Genomic DNA, 11,752 nt, shown 5'->3' with positions numbered 1-11,752 from the left:
ACAGTGATTGTTGTAGCTTCTTATTTACCCTAAATGATCACTTAAAGTGTATAAGTACATTATAATCTATAACAATGTTAAAGAAAATATATAGCTAACAGAAGTTGGCAAGTAGAAGGAGCAAAGAAGTGTGAGAGGTTAGGTGTGTAAGTATCTTCATCTCGCACAGAGTGAGGAGCTAATGTATAATTTTGAAAGTTGAAAATCCAAAAAAACAGATGTTTGAAGTACTTACCTTATTTAAATTATACGGTTTATCATAAAATAACTAAAATACTAAGAGGAAATAGTTTAAATTATCTAAATCCTCACCTGTCATAAGTGAATCCACAATGTCAAAAATTGATAAAACAATTAGTGATTGAGATCCTTTAATTTATAAATATGGAGGCAGTCACCGGAAGAAATAAAAAACAAAGTGAAAAGTAATTGCCTGTGGAGAACTTTTGTCCCTCATTATTATTTTGTATGACTTGATTTTTTTCATAACAAATGTATGCGTTAGTATACTTTAATAAAATTAAAACAGAAACTATTTAACTGCGAATGAAGGCCTTGAAGTCAGGGCCAAGCTTTGATACAACTGGGTAGGTTTTGTCGAGGTGACATTTATTTCCAGCCCCTTCCCGTGCCCTCTGATTGGCTCTCTCGGAATTGGTTTTCTCCCAGTATCAAAGGGATTCACTGCCCTCCTGCCCCTGGCTTCCTCCCGCCTTCACTGAGGAAAAGCACATCTCTGGTTGTTTTCTGCTCCTCAACTTTGATCATTACAAAATGAGTCTATTCTTGGTCTCATTCTTAAAATGATTTGTTTTTGGCGCTCCGGGGCTCGCGCCCCTGCCTCGTGCCTGCGCCGCTCGTATGTAAATGAGGGCGCGTGACGCGGGACGCGGATGGACAAGGGAAGAGAGAGAGTGGCCGCTGCCCTCGCCGCCCGGTGCTGGAGCCCTCGGTGCGCGGCGGAGAGGAGAGGATGCCGGCGGGAACTCGACTCTTGGCGCCACCGTCTCATGCACTGTGTAGGTTTTGAGAGTATTTTAGAAGGGCTTTATGGACCACGGCTACGAAGAGCCCTGAGTTTATTTGAAGGATTGTCTACCATCTCTTGATTCTTCACAGTCAACACCAACAGAGAAACTGTCATCTCAGGGCCAGTCCAACACTGAAAGACTGAATGCCAAGCAGAAAATTAGCTAAATGCACTCTTTCGAAAGAAAGACCTTCCTCAGAACTGTGATCCTAACATTCCCCTAGTTGCTCAGGAATTAATGAAAAAGATGATACGTCAGTTTGCAATTGAGTATATTTCAAAAAGTGGTAAAATTCAAGAGAATAGAAATGGTTCAATTGGACCAAGTCTAATATGTAAAAGTATTCAAATGAATCAAGCAGAAAACTCCCTTCAGGAAGAACAGGAAGGCCCCTTAGACCTCACTGTGAATCGAATGCAAGAACAAAATACTCAGCAAGGGGATGGAGTGTTAGATCTCTCTACAAAGAAAACCAGCATAAAATCTGAAGAGTCGTCCGTATGCGATCCTTCTTCTGAAAATTCAATGGCTGGGAGACTACAGAGAAACAGAGAGGACTATGTGGAGAGAAGTGCTGAGTTTGCAGATGGTTTGCTCTCAGAAGCTTTGAAAGACATTCAGTCTGGAGCACTGGACAGAAATAAAGCAGGCATACCTCAAAAAACTTTACTTCTCCACTTAGAAGCCTTACCAGCAGGGAAGCCTGCATCTTTTAAAAACAAAGCTCGAGATTTCAGTGATAGTTACTCATATAAAGACAGTAAAGAAACTTGTGCAGTGCTGCATAAAGTAGCCCTGTGGGCAAGAGCTCAAGCAGAGCGCACAGAAAAAAGTAAACTCAATCTAATTTAAAGAAAAAAATGAAAGCCTACAATATGAAACTTCACGTCCTACTGTACAGTTAAAAATTCCTCAACTACGAGTAAGTTCTGTTTCAAAACCACAACCTGATGGTCCTGGTCTGCTGGATGTTATGTATCAAGTTTCCAAAACCTCTCCAGTCCTAGAAGGATCAGCTCTCCAAAAACTGAAAAATATACTCCCTAAACAGAAGAAAATAGAATGTTCTGGGCCCGTAACTCACTCAAGTGTTGACTCTTACTTTCTACCCGGGGACCTCTCTCCTTTGTGTCTTAATTCTAAAAATGGAACAGTTGATGGAACCTCTGAAAATACTGAAGATGGATTGGATCGAAAAGATAATAAGCAGCCCAGGAAAAAACGTGGCCGTTATCGGCAGTATGATCATGAAATAATGGAAGAGGCTATTGCAATGGTAATGAGTGGCAAAATGAGTGCTTCCAAAGCACAAGGAATTTATGGGGTACCTCACGGCACTTTAGAATACAAGGTAAAAGAAAGATCTGGAACACTGAAGACTCCTCCTCCGAAGAAACTCCGAGTACCAGACACTGGGTTATATAATATGACAGATTCAGGGACTGGCAGCTGCAAAAACAGCAGCAAGCCTGTGTAGATTACTTGTTAGGAAAATGTTTGTACGTGTGTTTGTGTGTGTGTGTGTATGTGCACAGGTGTGTGTTTGTGTGTCTATATACACACACGTGGGAATTACAGATGCTCACTCTGACAGGAGACATGAAATTTTGCAGTTGAAAAACCACTTACATGCCTTTTGAAAAAAAGTTTTATTCAGGGTTTTCACTGTGGACAGAATTATATAGTTGCTTACTTAATTCTGATAGTTTGTATTTAATCCTTGTATAAATAGGTGAAAAAGATTGAGGTTTTCTTTAGTAGTCAATAGCATAAAGCGTTGTGGGAAAACAAGTAATTGTCAAGTGAAACATTTTTATAGGTGAAAGACCACCCCAGCCATTCAGTTAAACCATCTTATAATGGAAATATGATATTAATAGTTTTTAAACATTTTTACCTAACATACTTAGAGTTACTGTAAGTACGTCAACCAACCAATCAGAGTTTAAATACGCAGCTATCTCCATACTAAGAAAAATTAATATATACAGTATTAGGACACTACAGTGCATTCTATGAAATATGAAATGCACTCAAGTGCATCCACCAGGAATAGACAAGAAAACCTTAAATGATATGTATAATGAAATTTAATATTTATCATTTAACAGTTGTTGTAGCAGGAAGTTGGGGTTTATAAGGTATACACTTTTTGAAAAAAACTGACACATTGTTAACCCCAGGAGCTATAAAATCCTTTAATATAAGATGGAATACTAAGAACAAAAAGTAATTTAAATTTAATTATTAAAATAATTTAATTTTGTTTTTCATTTGAAAAATAAGCTAATGTGTAAGATTAGAAAAGAAAGTTGGAATGCAACTTAGAGCATGTTTATAATGGGCACAGAAAAAGCTTGAGAATGATCATTTTGGTTTAAATGTGCTGGTTGGTTGATGTTATGACTACTTTAAATTTTAAGGATTGTGATAGACTCCTACTATTGAAAAACCTCAGTGTAACTTTAATATATTTGCTGCTGTGACATTTCAAAACATTTTCAGTTTATCAAAAATGAATTACAGATTTCATTTTGGTGGGCGATACATTATCGTTTTGCTAATAACCAAATTTGCAGTTTGTTCAGGGTCTTAAATGGATTTACAAATATTTAACACTGAAGCTGTTTTGAACTTTCAGTAATGTAAACTCTACTAATTGGGCAGTTAGAAGCTGGGCAGTGCATTTTAACTTTTACTAGCCTCATAAAAGAGACCAGTAATTTTTATATAGCAGTTTTAAAATGTGGTTCAGAGTATCCATGTTGGATTTATGGAGTATGCCGTTTTAGTGGTAAAATGTTATAAAGCATGTGCCTCCATATAAAGATTGGGGATTTGCTTCATATGTTCACAGTTCTCCGAGTGCCCCTTTGCTCTGTTAAAAGTCAGGTTCTGATCATTTTTCTAAGCCAGTTTTCCTAAGTCCAAAAGGAATACTTAAAGCTGAATTTAAAAAATAAGTGCACCTTGTCAAATACTTGTGTTTTTACACTTGTGTTTGTGTGTATCTAATAATCACATATACATGTAATACTAAAGAGATTTTCAGCTATTACATTGAAAAACTGCTTACATATGTATAAGGAAACTGAAGAGAGGGAAATACACAACCAAGTAGATATTTGGTCTCTTCGATCTATACTGAACCCTCTTCAGCAATTAATGTTACCTGCATGCTAGGGTATGAATCCTCTCGCTCTTTTTTATTCCCCCAAGAAAGTATACATAATAGATTGCAAAACAGCAGATGTCAGGGTCATCTTTCTTTTTAAAGAATTAAGCCATATTTTGTGAGGGCCAGAACTTGGATGATTTAATGTATTTCCCCTCCCCGCCCCCCGCGCCCCCAGTGAAAAGCAAAGTTAATGTTTCAACACAATTTTATTGACCTCATTATACAGAATTTTACTTGCAAAAATTTGGGGGCTTGAAGGCATTACATAATATTTATATTGTATTGAGCTTTTTTATTCCTCACACTATATTTACATTAATAACTTGATTGAGAAGTTTATAGTAAAGGGATACTTACAGAACACTTTTATATCATTTAAAAGATGACCTGACCAAAAACTTGACAGGATTCATAAAATCAGGGATCATTTTGCTATTGACTTCACAGTGCTCAGTAGTTTTATAGGTAATATTATAGTTAATTTGCCGCGTTTTAGTACTTGTATTATTTATTTTTGGTCAGAAATAGTAAATTAAATATTTTTTGATAGTTTGTAGGTAATGATCAACTCCTAACTTTTAAGATTTTTTTATTTTTTCCTTTTTCTCCCCAAAGCCCCCCGGTACATAGTTGTATATTCTTCGTTGTGTGTTCTTCTAGTTGTGGCATGTGGGACGCTGCCTCAGCGTGGTCTGATGAGCAGTGCCATGTCCGCGCCCAGGATTCGAACTAACGAAACACTGGGTCGCCTGCAGCGGAGCGCGCGAACTTAACCACTCGGCCACGGGGCCAGCCCCCAACTCCTAACTTTTAAAAGAAACAAAATGTTTCTAGTTACTGAGTTCACTTTTGATCATACAAACTTGGAAAGGCAGGGAAATTTATGGCTTCCCCTTCCCCCCAGTGATTCCATTAAGATATTCTCTATGTTAAACTTTCAAAGTACTTTATAAATTTAGTTACCAGTTATTACTTATTAATTGACAATTTTCTGAAAAATCCAGTTTCAGCAGACTTTTAATGAAGGTGAAAGCAACCATTATGTGCTTTCTACTTATTTGAATGTTCCTCAAGTATTTTATATTTTTAAAAAAAAAGAAGGAAAAGAAAAAACGGTGCCTCTGTTTTTAGAAAACTACTGCTCAGTAAAGTTGTTTAAACCATTTCTGGTAGCTAATGATAATTTTATATTAAATTGTATACTAACTTTAGTGAGACTGATTTTTTTAGTTGTTTACAGTACAAATACTTGTATTTGTTTTTTAATTGCAGTATTTCCATTGTCACAGTAATTTAGTAAAACTCTGGCTGCCTTGATTTTGACAGATTTTGTTAATATAAACTGATTGTTAGGCAATTAGTTATATTTATGCATAAATCAATTGCTCTATGATTCATGAATTATTTATTACAATATTTTCTAATGAATTCATGTATCTGTCTTGTGTTGTACTGTAATTCTGTTCCTACTTTGTGTTGTTATATATCTAAATCTGATTGTATGAATTTTAATTGTTCAGTTAACGTGTTTCTAGGTTGTAATTTGTAGTAAAGCTCTTCAGTGCTTTTGCACTTAAATTTAAAAAATAAATAAAAAATAAAAATGATTTGGTTTTGGCTCATGGTAAAAATCAGTAATAATCTAATAACTGAAATTCCCTTCCTCCTCCTGTTCCCATCCCTGCCAAATATTATTTAATGTGTGATCTCATTTAGGGAGATTAGATGGGAGAGTTTTATATGCATGTTTTTGTTTTTTAATCTCAGAAACAGAGGGTTAAATTGATCAGATGCTTCACTGCACGGTGTATTAGTATTACGGTTCATACCAAGTACCTCATGTGATAAATTTATCCCCTTTTATTTTCATCCCCCTCTCTCATTCTCTACCCACCTTGAGAATTTTAACTCTAAATAATGAGCTCAAAAGAATTCATCTCTGTTGGCAGACTGTTAAGGCACTGGGATAGGTAGGGGAAAATTATTTGGGAGTGTGTGAGAAAGAGGCCTTCCCAAGGAACTTCAAATTACACCATCTTTACAGGGCTTGTTTTATTCTTTTTACGTAATGATTCAGTAGTCACTATCAACTGGGACTGGAATTAGGATGGACTTTAAATCTCTTGTTGAGATGTTTTCTTATGGCAAGGTCTCATTAACATCATTTAAACAGAGTATAGCACAACACCCCAAGCAGGTGGGTGCTTAGTAAGTATTATCATGCAGTGATAATGATGATGTAAAACTATAGGCTTCAGGTAAGGGTTGATGACTTATTCACCACACACCTTAAACTACATTCTTAAAACACAGATGAAACTCATTAAATTATTTTGACAGTTTTATATGCTTCATCAACATGTTGGATATGGGATAAACAAACGGCCTACAATTAACTACAAACAATTATTTCCACTATTATTAACGGATGTTCACCAATAGCATTATATAACCTACACAACAAAGAGCATCTACTTGCAAGAAATGCAGCACATTGTTTTTTATTTCCTGTATCTCATTTATTCAATACACATTTTTTCCATGAGAAACATTATTGGTGTTAACACTCATCCAAAAGTTCATTACTTAATGCAAACGATTTTCTAGGTAGAGAAAAAAATTGTATATATTTCTGTAGATGAGGGCACATTTTGCAACATATTTTGTAATTTTCCTCTCAGAAGTATGAAAATTCTAAAGAAAAGATTATGAAATATATTGAAGTGAAACCTCTTAAAGGCAGGAACTAGCTTATTTTTTTTCAGTATTTTCTTTTGTACTTCTAAATAGAGTCTGGACTTTATCTTCACATTGTTTTATAGAACTCATATATCTGTATTTTTCTTGAATTTGCATTATTAGGTCCACAAGAGACGTACTTTTTTTTTTTAACTTTTATAAAATACTCAATTTGGGAAAGTCTGTCCTACTCGATTTCAAACAACGTGGGAGCGAGATCTTGTTTGACTTCATCCACGTATATTTTTCAGTAACAGGTTTCAGTGTCTTGCTGATAAATATTGCTTAAATAAAGCATGAATGCAAATTTTTCTTTCTGTAGTATTTTATACTTGTTTTAAAATAAGTTGAAAAGGGTTTAATTAAACATAGAAGTAGCTCCCCTCCAAAAATTTCTCTCCTTCACTATTTGTGATCACTAAGAGGAACCAGAAAGAAAACTCCCCAGCGAGACAAGTGAAATATAAAAAGAATAAGAGAAAGAAAAAGAAAGGAACCTTGTTTTCTATACCACATTCACTTAAGACAAAAATAGGGAAGCTATTTTTTAGCTTGAAAATAATGTTATGTGTTCTATGCTGCAGATATTCAATTTTATATCCTAGGAAACACTACTGTTCTACTAGGAGGCAGTGTAAGTGTGAGTCCTGGCTCTGCCGCTTGTTGTGAGACCTTGGTCAAGCTACCCGACCTTGCCAACCCTTACCGTCCCGGTCCGTAAAAGGTAGTAACATCTACCTCCACAAGCTATTGATCGAATAAGGCTGACAACACAGCGATGACACGTGCCAAGCGCTCCTATGGCACCTGTCATCACGAGCAGCTCAGTGAAGTTCGTATCTCAGCGACTCGGTGGGTCAATGCAGTACACGTAGAAGCACACTGATGGGAATGCGTAGGTTGAATTTCATTACACAGGTTAGTATTAGCCAGGCATTTTACTAGCTGGACTCTGAGTATTGTTTAATCTCACTGTGTTTGATTAGCCAAATTCAAAATTAGTAATTCTGCGCTCAGGTTATCTCATTCTCCACGGCGCGGTCAGAGAAGACGCTGCCTCTTGAGGACCGCAGACCGCAGCGTTTGCAGTGCGCGTTTGCTGTGGCGGAAGAGAACACCGGACGTTCAAGCCCGGGCTCAAGCCACGATCTCTCAAACCATGAAGACATCCGCAGCGAATTTACAAAAAAAAAAAAAGGCAGAGCAACACCGACATGTCAGTCTTCTAAAGCTTCCGAAGCCGCTGCCGGATTCCAGGGCGCTGGCGCGCTCGCGGCACTGCGACAGGGGCGGGGCCGCAGCCGTAAAGCAGCGCCCCAGACCACGTGGGCTCCGACGCGGCCCGGTGCCCTTGGAGGCTCTTGCTGGGGGGTCATGGCAGGTTCGGTGCAGGGCAGTGGGTCCAGGGCTCTGGACCTGCTCCGGACCCTGCCCCGGGTTAGCCTGGCCAACTTAAAGCCGAATCCGGGCTCCAGGAAACTGGTAAGTGGCTGGTGGCGTTGCGGGCAAGCGCTGGCGCACGGGGCGATGGAAGCGGCCCTGCACTGCCCGCGCTTTCCGGGGACTGCTTACTCCAGAGGGTATTGGGATGGAGGTAGGGTTTCTGAGTCCCTGTTCTCCTTAACTGCAGAGGAAAATCTTCTCGCGTGGTGTCAACTCGTAATACGGTTTATGCTTAAAAGCATAATTATGCTAGGGCGTAGGAGCGAAGTCGCACTGCAAAATGATTGTCCCGTTCAAAATTGGAATTAAAATGAAGGACTTTTCCAGTATAGCTTCATGGGAAAGAGTTGAATTGATTTATTCCGTTAGATGTCTCTTCAAATCACTAAATACAGCCAGAAAAGCTGTTAGGTGACGTACTGTAATTTTGAAAATCAGTTCGTTGCCTTCGTGAAGTGACAGGAAGTAAATTAAGAAAAATGTTTTCTTTATAAATTAATCTTTAAATAAAATAATGTATGGGTAGCAATGACATATTTACAATTCCAAAATAGAATTTCTTAACTATCATGTAAGCTTTGTTTGTTGTGGATGTTTAACTCTAGGTTTTTTTCCGTTCGAGCCTGTTGTAGAACCCTTATCCCCATCCCATCCTTGGAAGTTTGCCTTTGAAACACAGCTTGCACTTTGGTTGCAAGAATTAGGTACATCTTCAGAGGCAAAGATGCTGATTTAGAGTGTTTGGACGCTAGAGCAGCTAGGACAGTGCTTGGCACAAGGTAGTGTTAGCTAGTACTGGTTGGTTGGATGAATAAATGGTGTAACAAAAAATATACAACGAAAAGATGAGATACAGTTTATAAAAAGGCATCTGTAGATCATAAAACTTTGTTCTTTCCTTTAGGAAAGACGACCGAGGGGGCGGAGAAGAGGTAGAAGATGTGGCAGAGGCGACAGATAAAGGAGAACGACAGAGAGGAACCCGGCCCCGACTGGGCTTTGAGGGAGGCCAGACTCCATTTTACATACAAATCCCAAAATACGGGTTTAATGAAGGACATAGGTAGGTTGTTCTGCTTTTTAAAGTAGAAAGCCCTGTTTTTCGCTGAGAATCACCTAAAAAATAGCTTGGTAGAAATTGATAGTCACTTTGAAGCAAACTTTTGCCCCTGTTCCTCTGAAGCATCTTTAGTCGTGCAATTAGTTTGGAATAGCAGGGAAAAAAGCCCAGACATTGAGCCTGCAAAATGGAGATAATGATGCCTGCTCTCCTGGTTGTTTAGAGGCTTAGCAATAATATATATAAAAACCTGGCTCATTGTGATTACCCAATAAATGACAACTACGATGGTTACTTTGAGTTCCATTAATGCATAATTCAGATAGTGGGTTAAATTTTCCCCAAATTTGTTTGTTGATTTGTGTAAATGAGTGAAGTAAAATGCTTAAGAGGCAAAGTATTTTTAGCAAAATAAAGGAAATACTGGTTTTGTGTCGTTACCAAAAATCAAGCAGTATAACGTTTCTGTTGTAGTCAGGAGGGTCTTATTTTGTTACCATCTAAATTGTTGGAGGAAAATAGAGAACAAAACTTTTAAGTTGATGTGGAGAACTTAAGAGGAAGAGAGTTGAGTTTTCCAACTGTTACTTTCTTGTTTTGTAGCTTCAGACGCCGGTATCAGCCTTTGAGTCTCAACAGGCTGCAGTGTCTTATTGATTTGGGTCGAGTTGATCCTACTCAGCCTATTGACTTAACCCAGCTTGTCAATGGGAGAGGTGTGACCATCCAGCCATATAAAAGGGATTATGGTGTCCAGCTGGTAGAGGAGGTAAGTCTGGATTAGTATTTTTGGAGTTAGATAGGAGGCTATTTCTGATTTTCATATAATCTATACTCTGCCTCCTTTGTTTTTATCCCTTTTGAATTGTTATAACCATTACATAGTGGTGATTGTGTTTATACTCAGTTGTGGTTTTAGAAAGCCAGCATGATCACGTCGAGGGGCCTCTGTTCCCATGGTCCGGGAATGCTCTTCTCCCGTGTGTCCGTTCAGCTTGTTCCCTCCCTCCCTTTGGTTCTCTGTTCAGATCTGATAATATCAGAAAGGTCTTTTTTGATTTTCTTTTATAAAGGAACACTCAGCCCCCACCCGCTTCCCCCACAGTCGTACTCTGTCTGCATTACTCTGCCCGAAGTATTTTTTCTTTGAATATATGAACACCTGACATTTATTACTAAGTAATGCATTTATTTTTCACTGTCTTCCTCAGTGTGATGTAAGTTCTTTGAGAGCAGGTACTGTGATTCATTCCTATGTTTGCAATATTGGAAATATTGGCTCATGATAATAACTCAGTATTTATGGAAGAAAGGGATCAAATCCAATTCTAATCGCAGTAAAGGACTTTTCTATTTATAGACATTGGCCAGGCATTTCATAAGCAAATAAACGTGTTGTTAATTAACTGCTCCTCCTCCTTGTTGTCAGTAATGTAACTGTGTGAGTAACTTAGTGTCCACTAGAGGGAGGCATATGTTTATGGAAAAACCTTTTAGATTCCTTTGAAAAAGTAAACCTTACGGATAAAGGATTTTCAAATAAGATGATTTGAAGATAGATTACCAAATATGCGATTAAGTCTCAGTATCCTACTCTGGGTGTATAAGGGAATGCACATGTAAATTGACATGGAAAAATCCGTGACCTCTTCAGCTGTTAAACTGCGCATCCCAGCAACTCACAGGTATGTGTCTATTAAACTAACAAAAATAATCCTGAAAACGACACCAGGGCAGTGGTTGTGTAAGTACAGTTCCACATCGTTTACAGCGCTGTAAATTGATTTCAGATTTGTAGTAAATAGTGGATAATAAGACTTTCTGATCCTTCAGCATAAAATTACCAATTTGGAAAGACATGTTTTCAAGGAAAAACAAAATAAACCTAACTGATAGAAAGACATTCCTAAAAATGCTTTTATAATACTTAAAATACTGCAACTAACCCCAATGTCCAAGGATGGGGAGTGGTCAAGCAATCTATGGAATAGTAATTAAAAATCACAAATTATAGGGGCTGGCCCTGTGGCCTAGTGGTTAAGTTTGGCGCCCTCCCCTTCTGTGGCCTGGGTTCAGTTCCTGGGTACAGACCCACACCACTCGTCGACGGCCATGCTCTGGCAGCAACCCGCAGACAAAATAGAGAAAGACGGGCAACAGATGTTAGCTCAGGGTGAATCTTCCTCAGCAGAAAAAAAAAAAAAATCACAAATAATATGGCAAGACCTTACTTTATTGAGTCAAACGTACCATAATTATTAAAATGCAGGTCGGTATCATAGATGGAAAAAGTGTATCTTA

At 38.0% G+C, this 11,752-nt stretch overlaps 1 pseudogene; it reads left to right on the top strand.

Moving 5' to 3' along the window:
* The first annotated feature begins 746 nt into the window (after positions 1–746).
* On the top strand, positions 747–2,658 carry LOC138922196 (ligand-dependent nuclear receptor corepressor-like protein pseudogene; annotated as a pseudogene).
* The last annotated feature ends 9,094 nt before the right edge of the window (positions 2,659–11,752 follow it).

This window comes from Equus caballus, unplaced genomic scaffold, assembly GCF_041296265.1.
Source record: "Equus caballus isolate H_3958 breed thoroughbred unplaced genomic scaffold, TB-T2T haplotype2-0000609, whole genome shotgun sequence".
In the NCBI taxonomy this organism is placed as follows: domain Eukaryota; kingdom Metazoa; phylum Chordata; class Mammalia; order Perissodactyla; family Equidae; genus Equus; species Equus caballus.
Note: the sequence above shows the minus strand (reverse complement) of the source record. Positions and strands in the feature narration are given on the sequence as shown.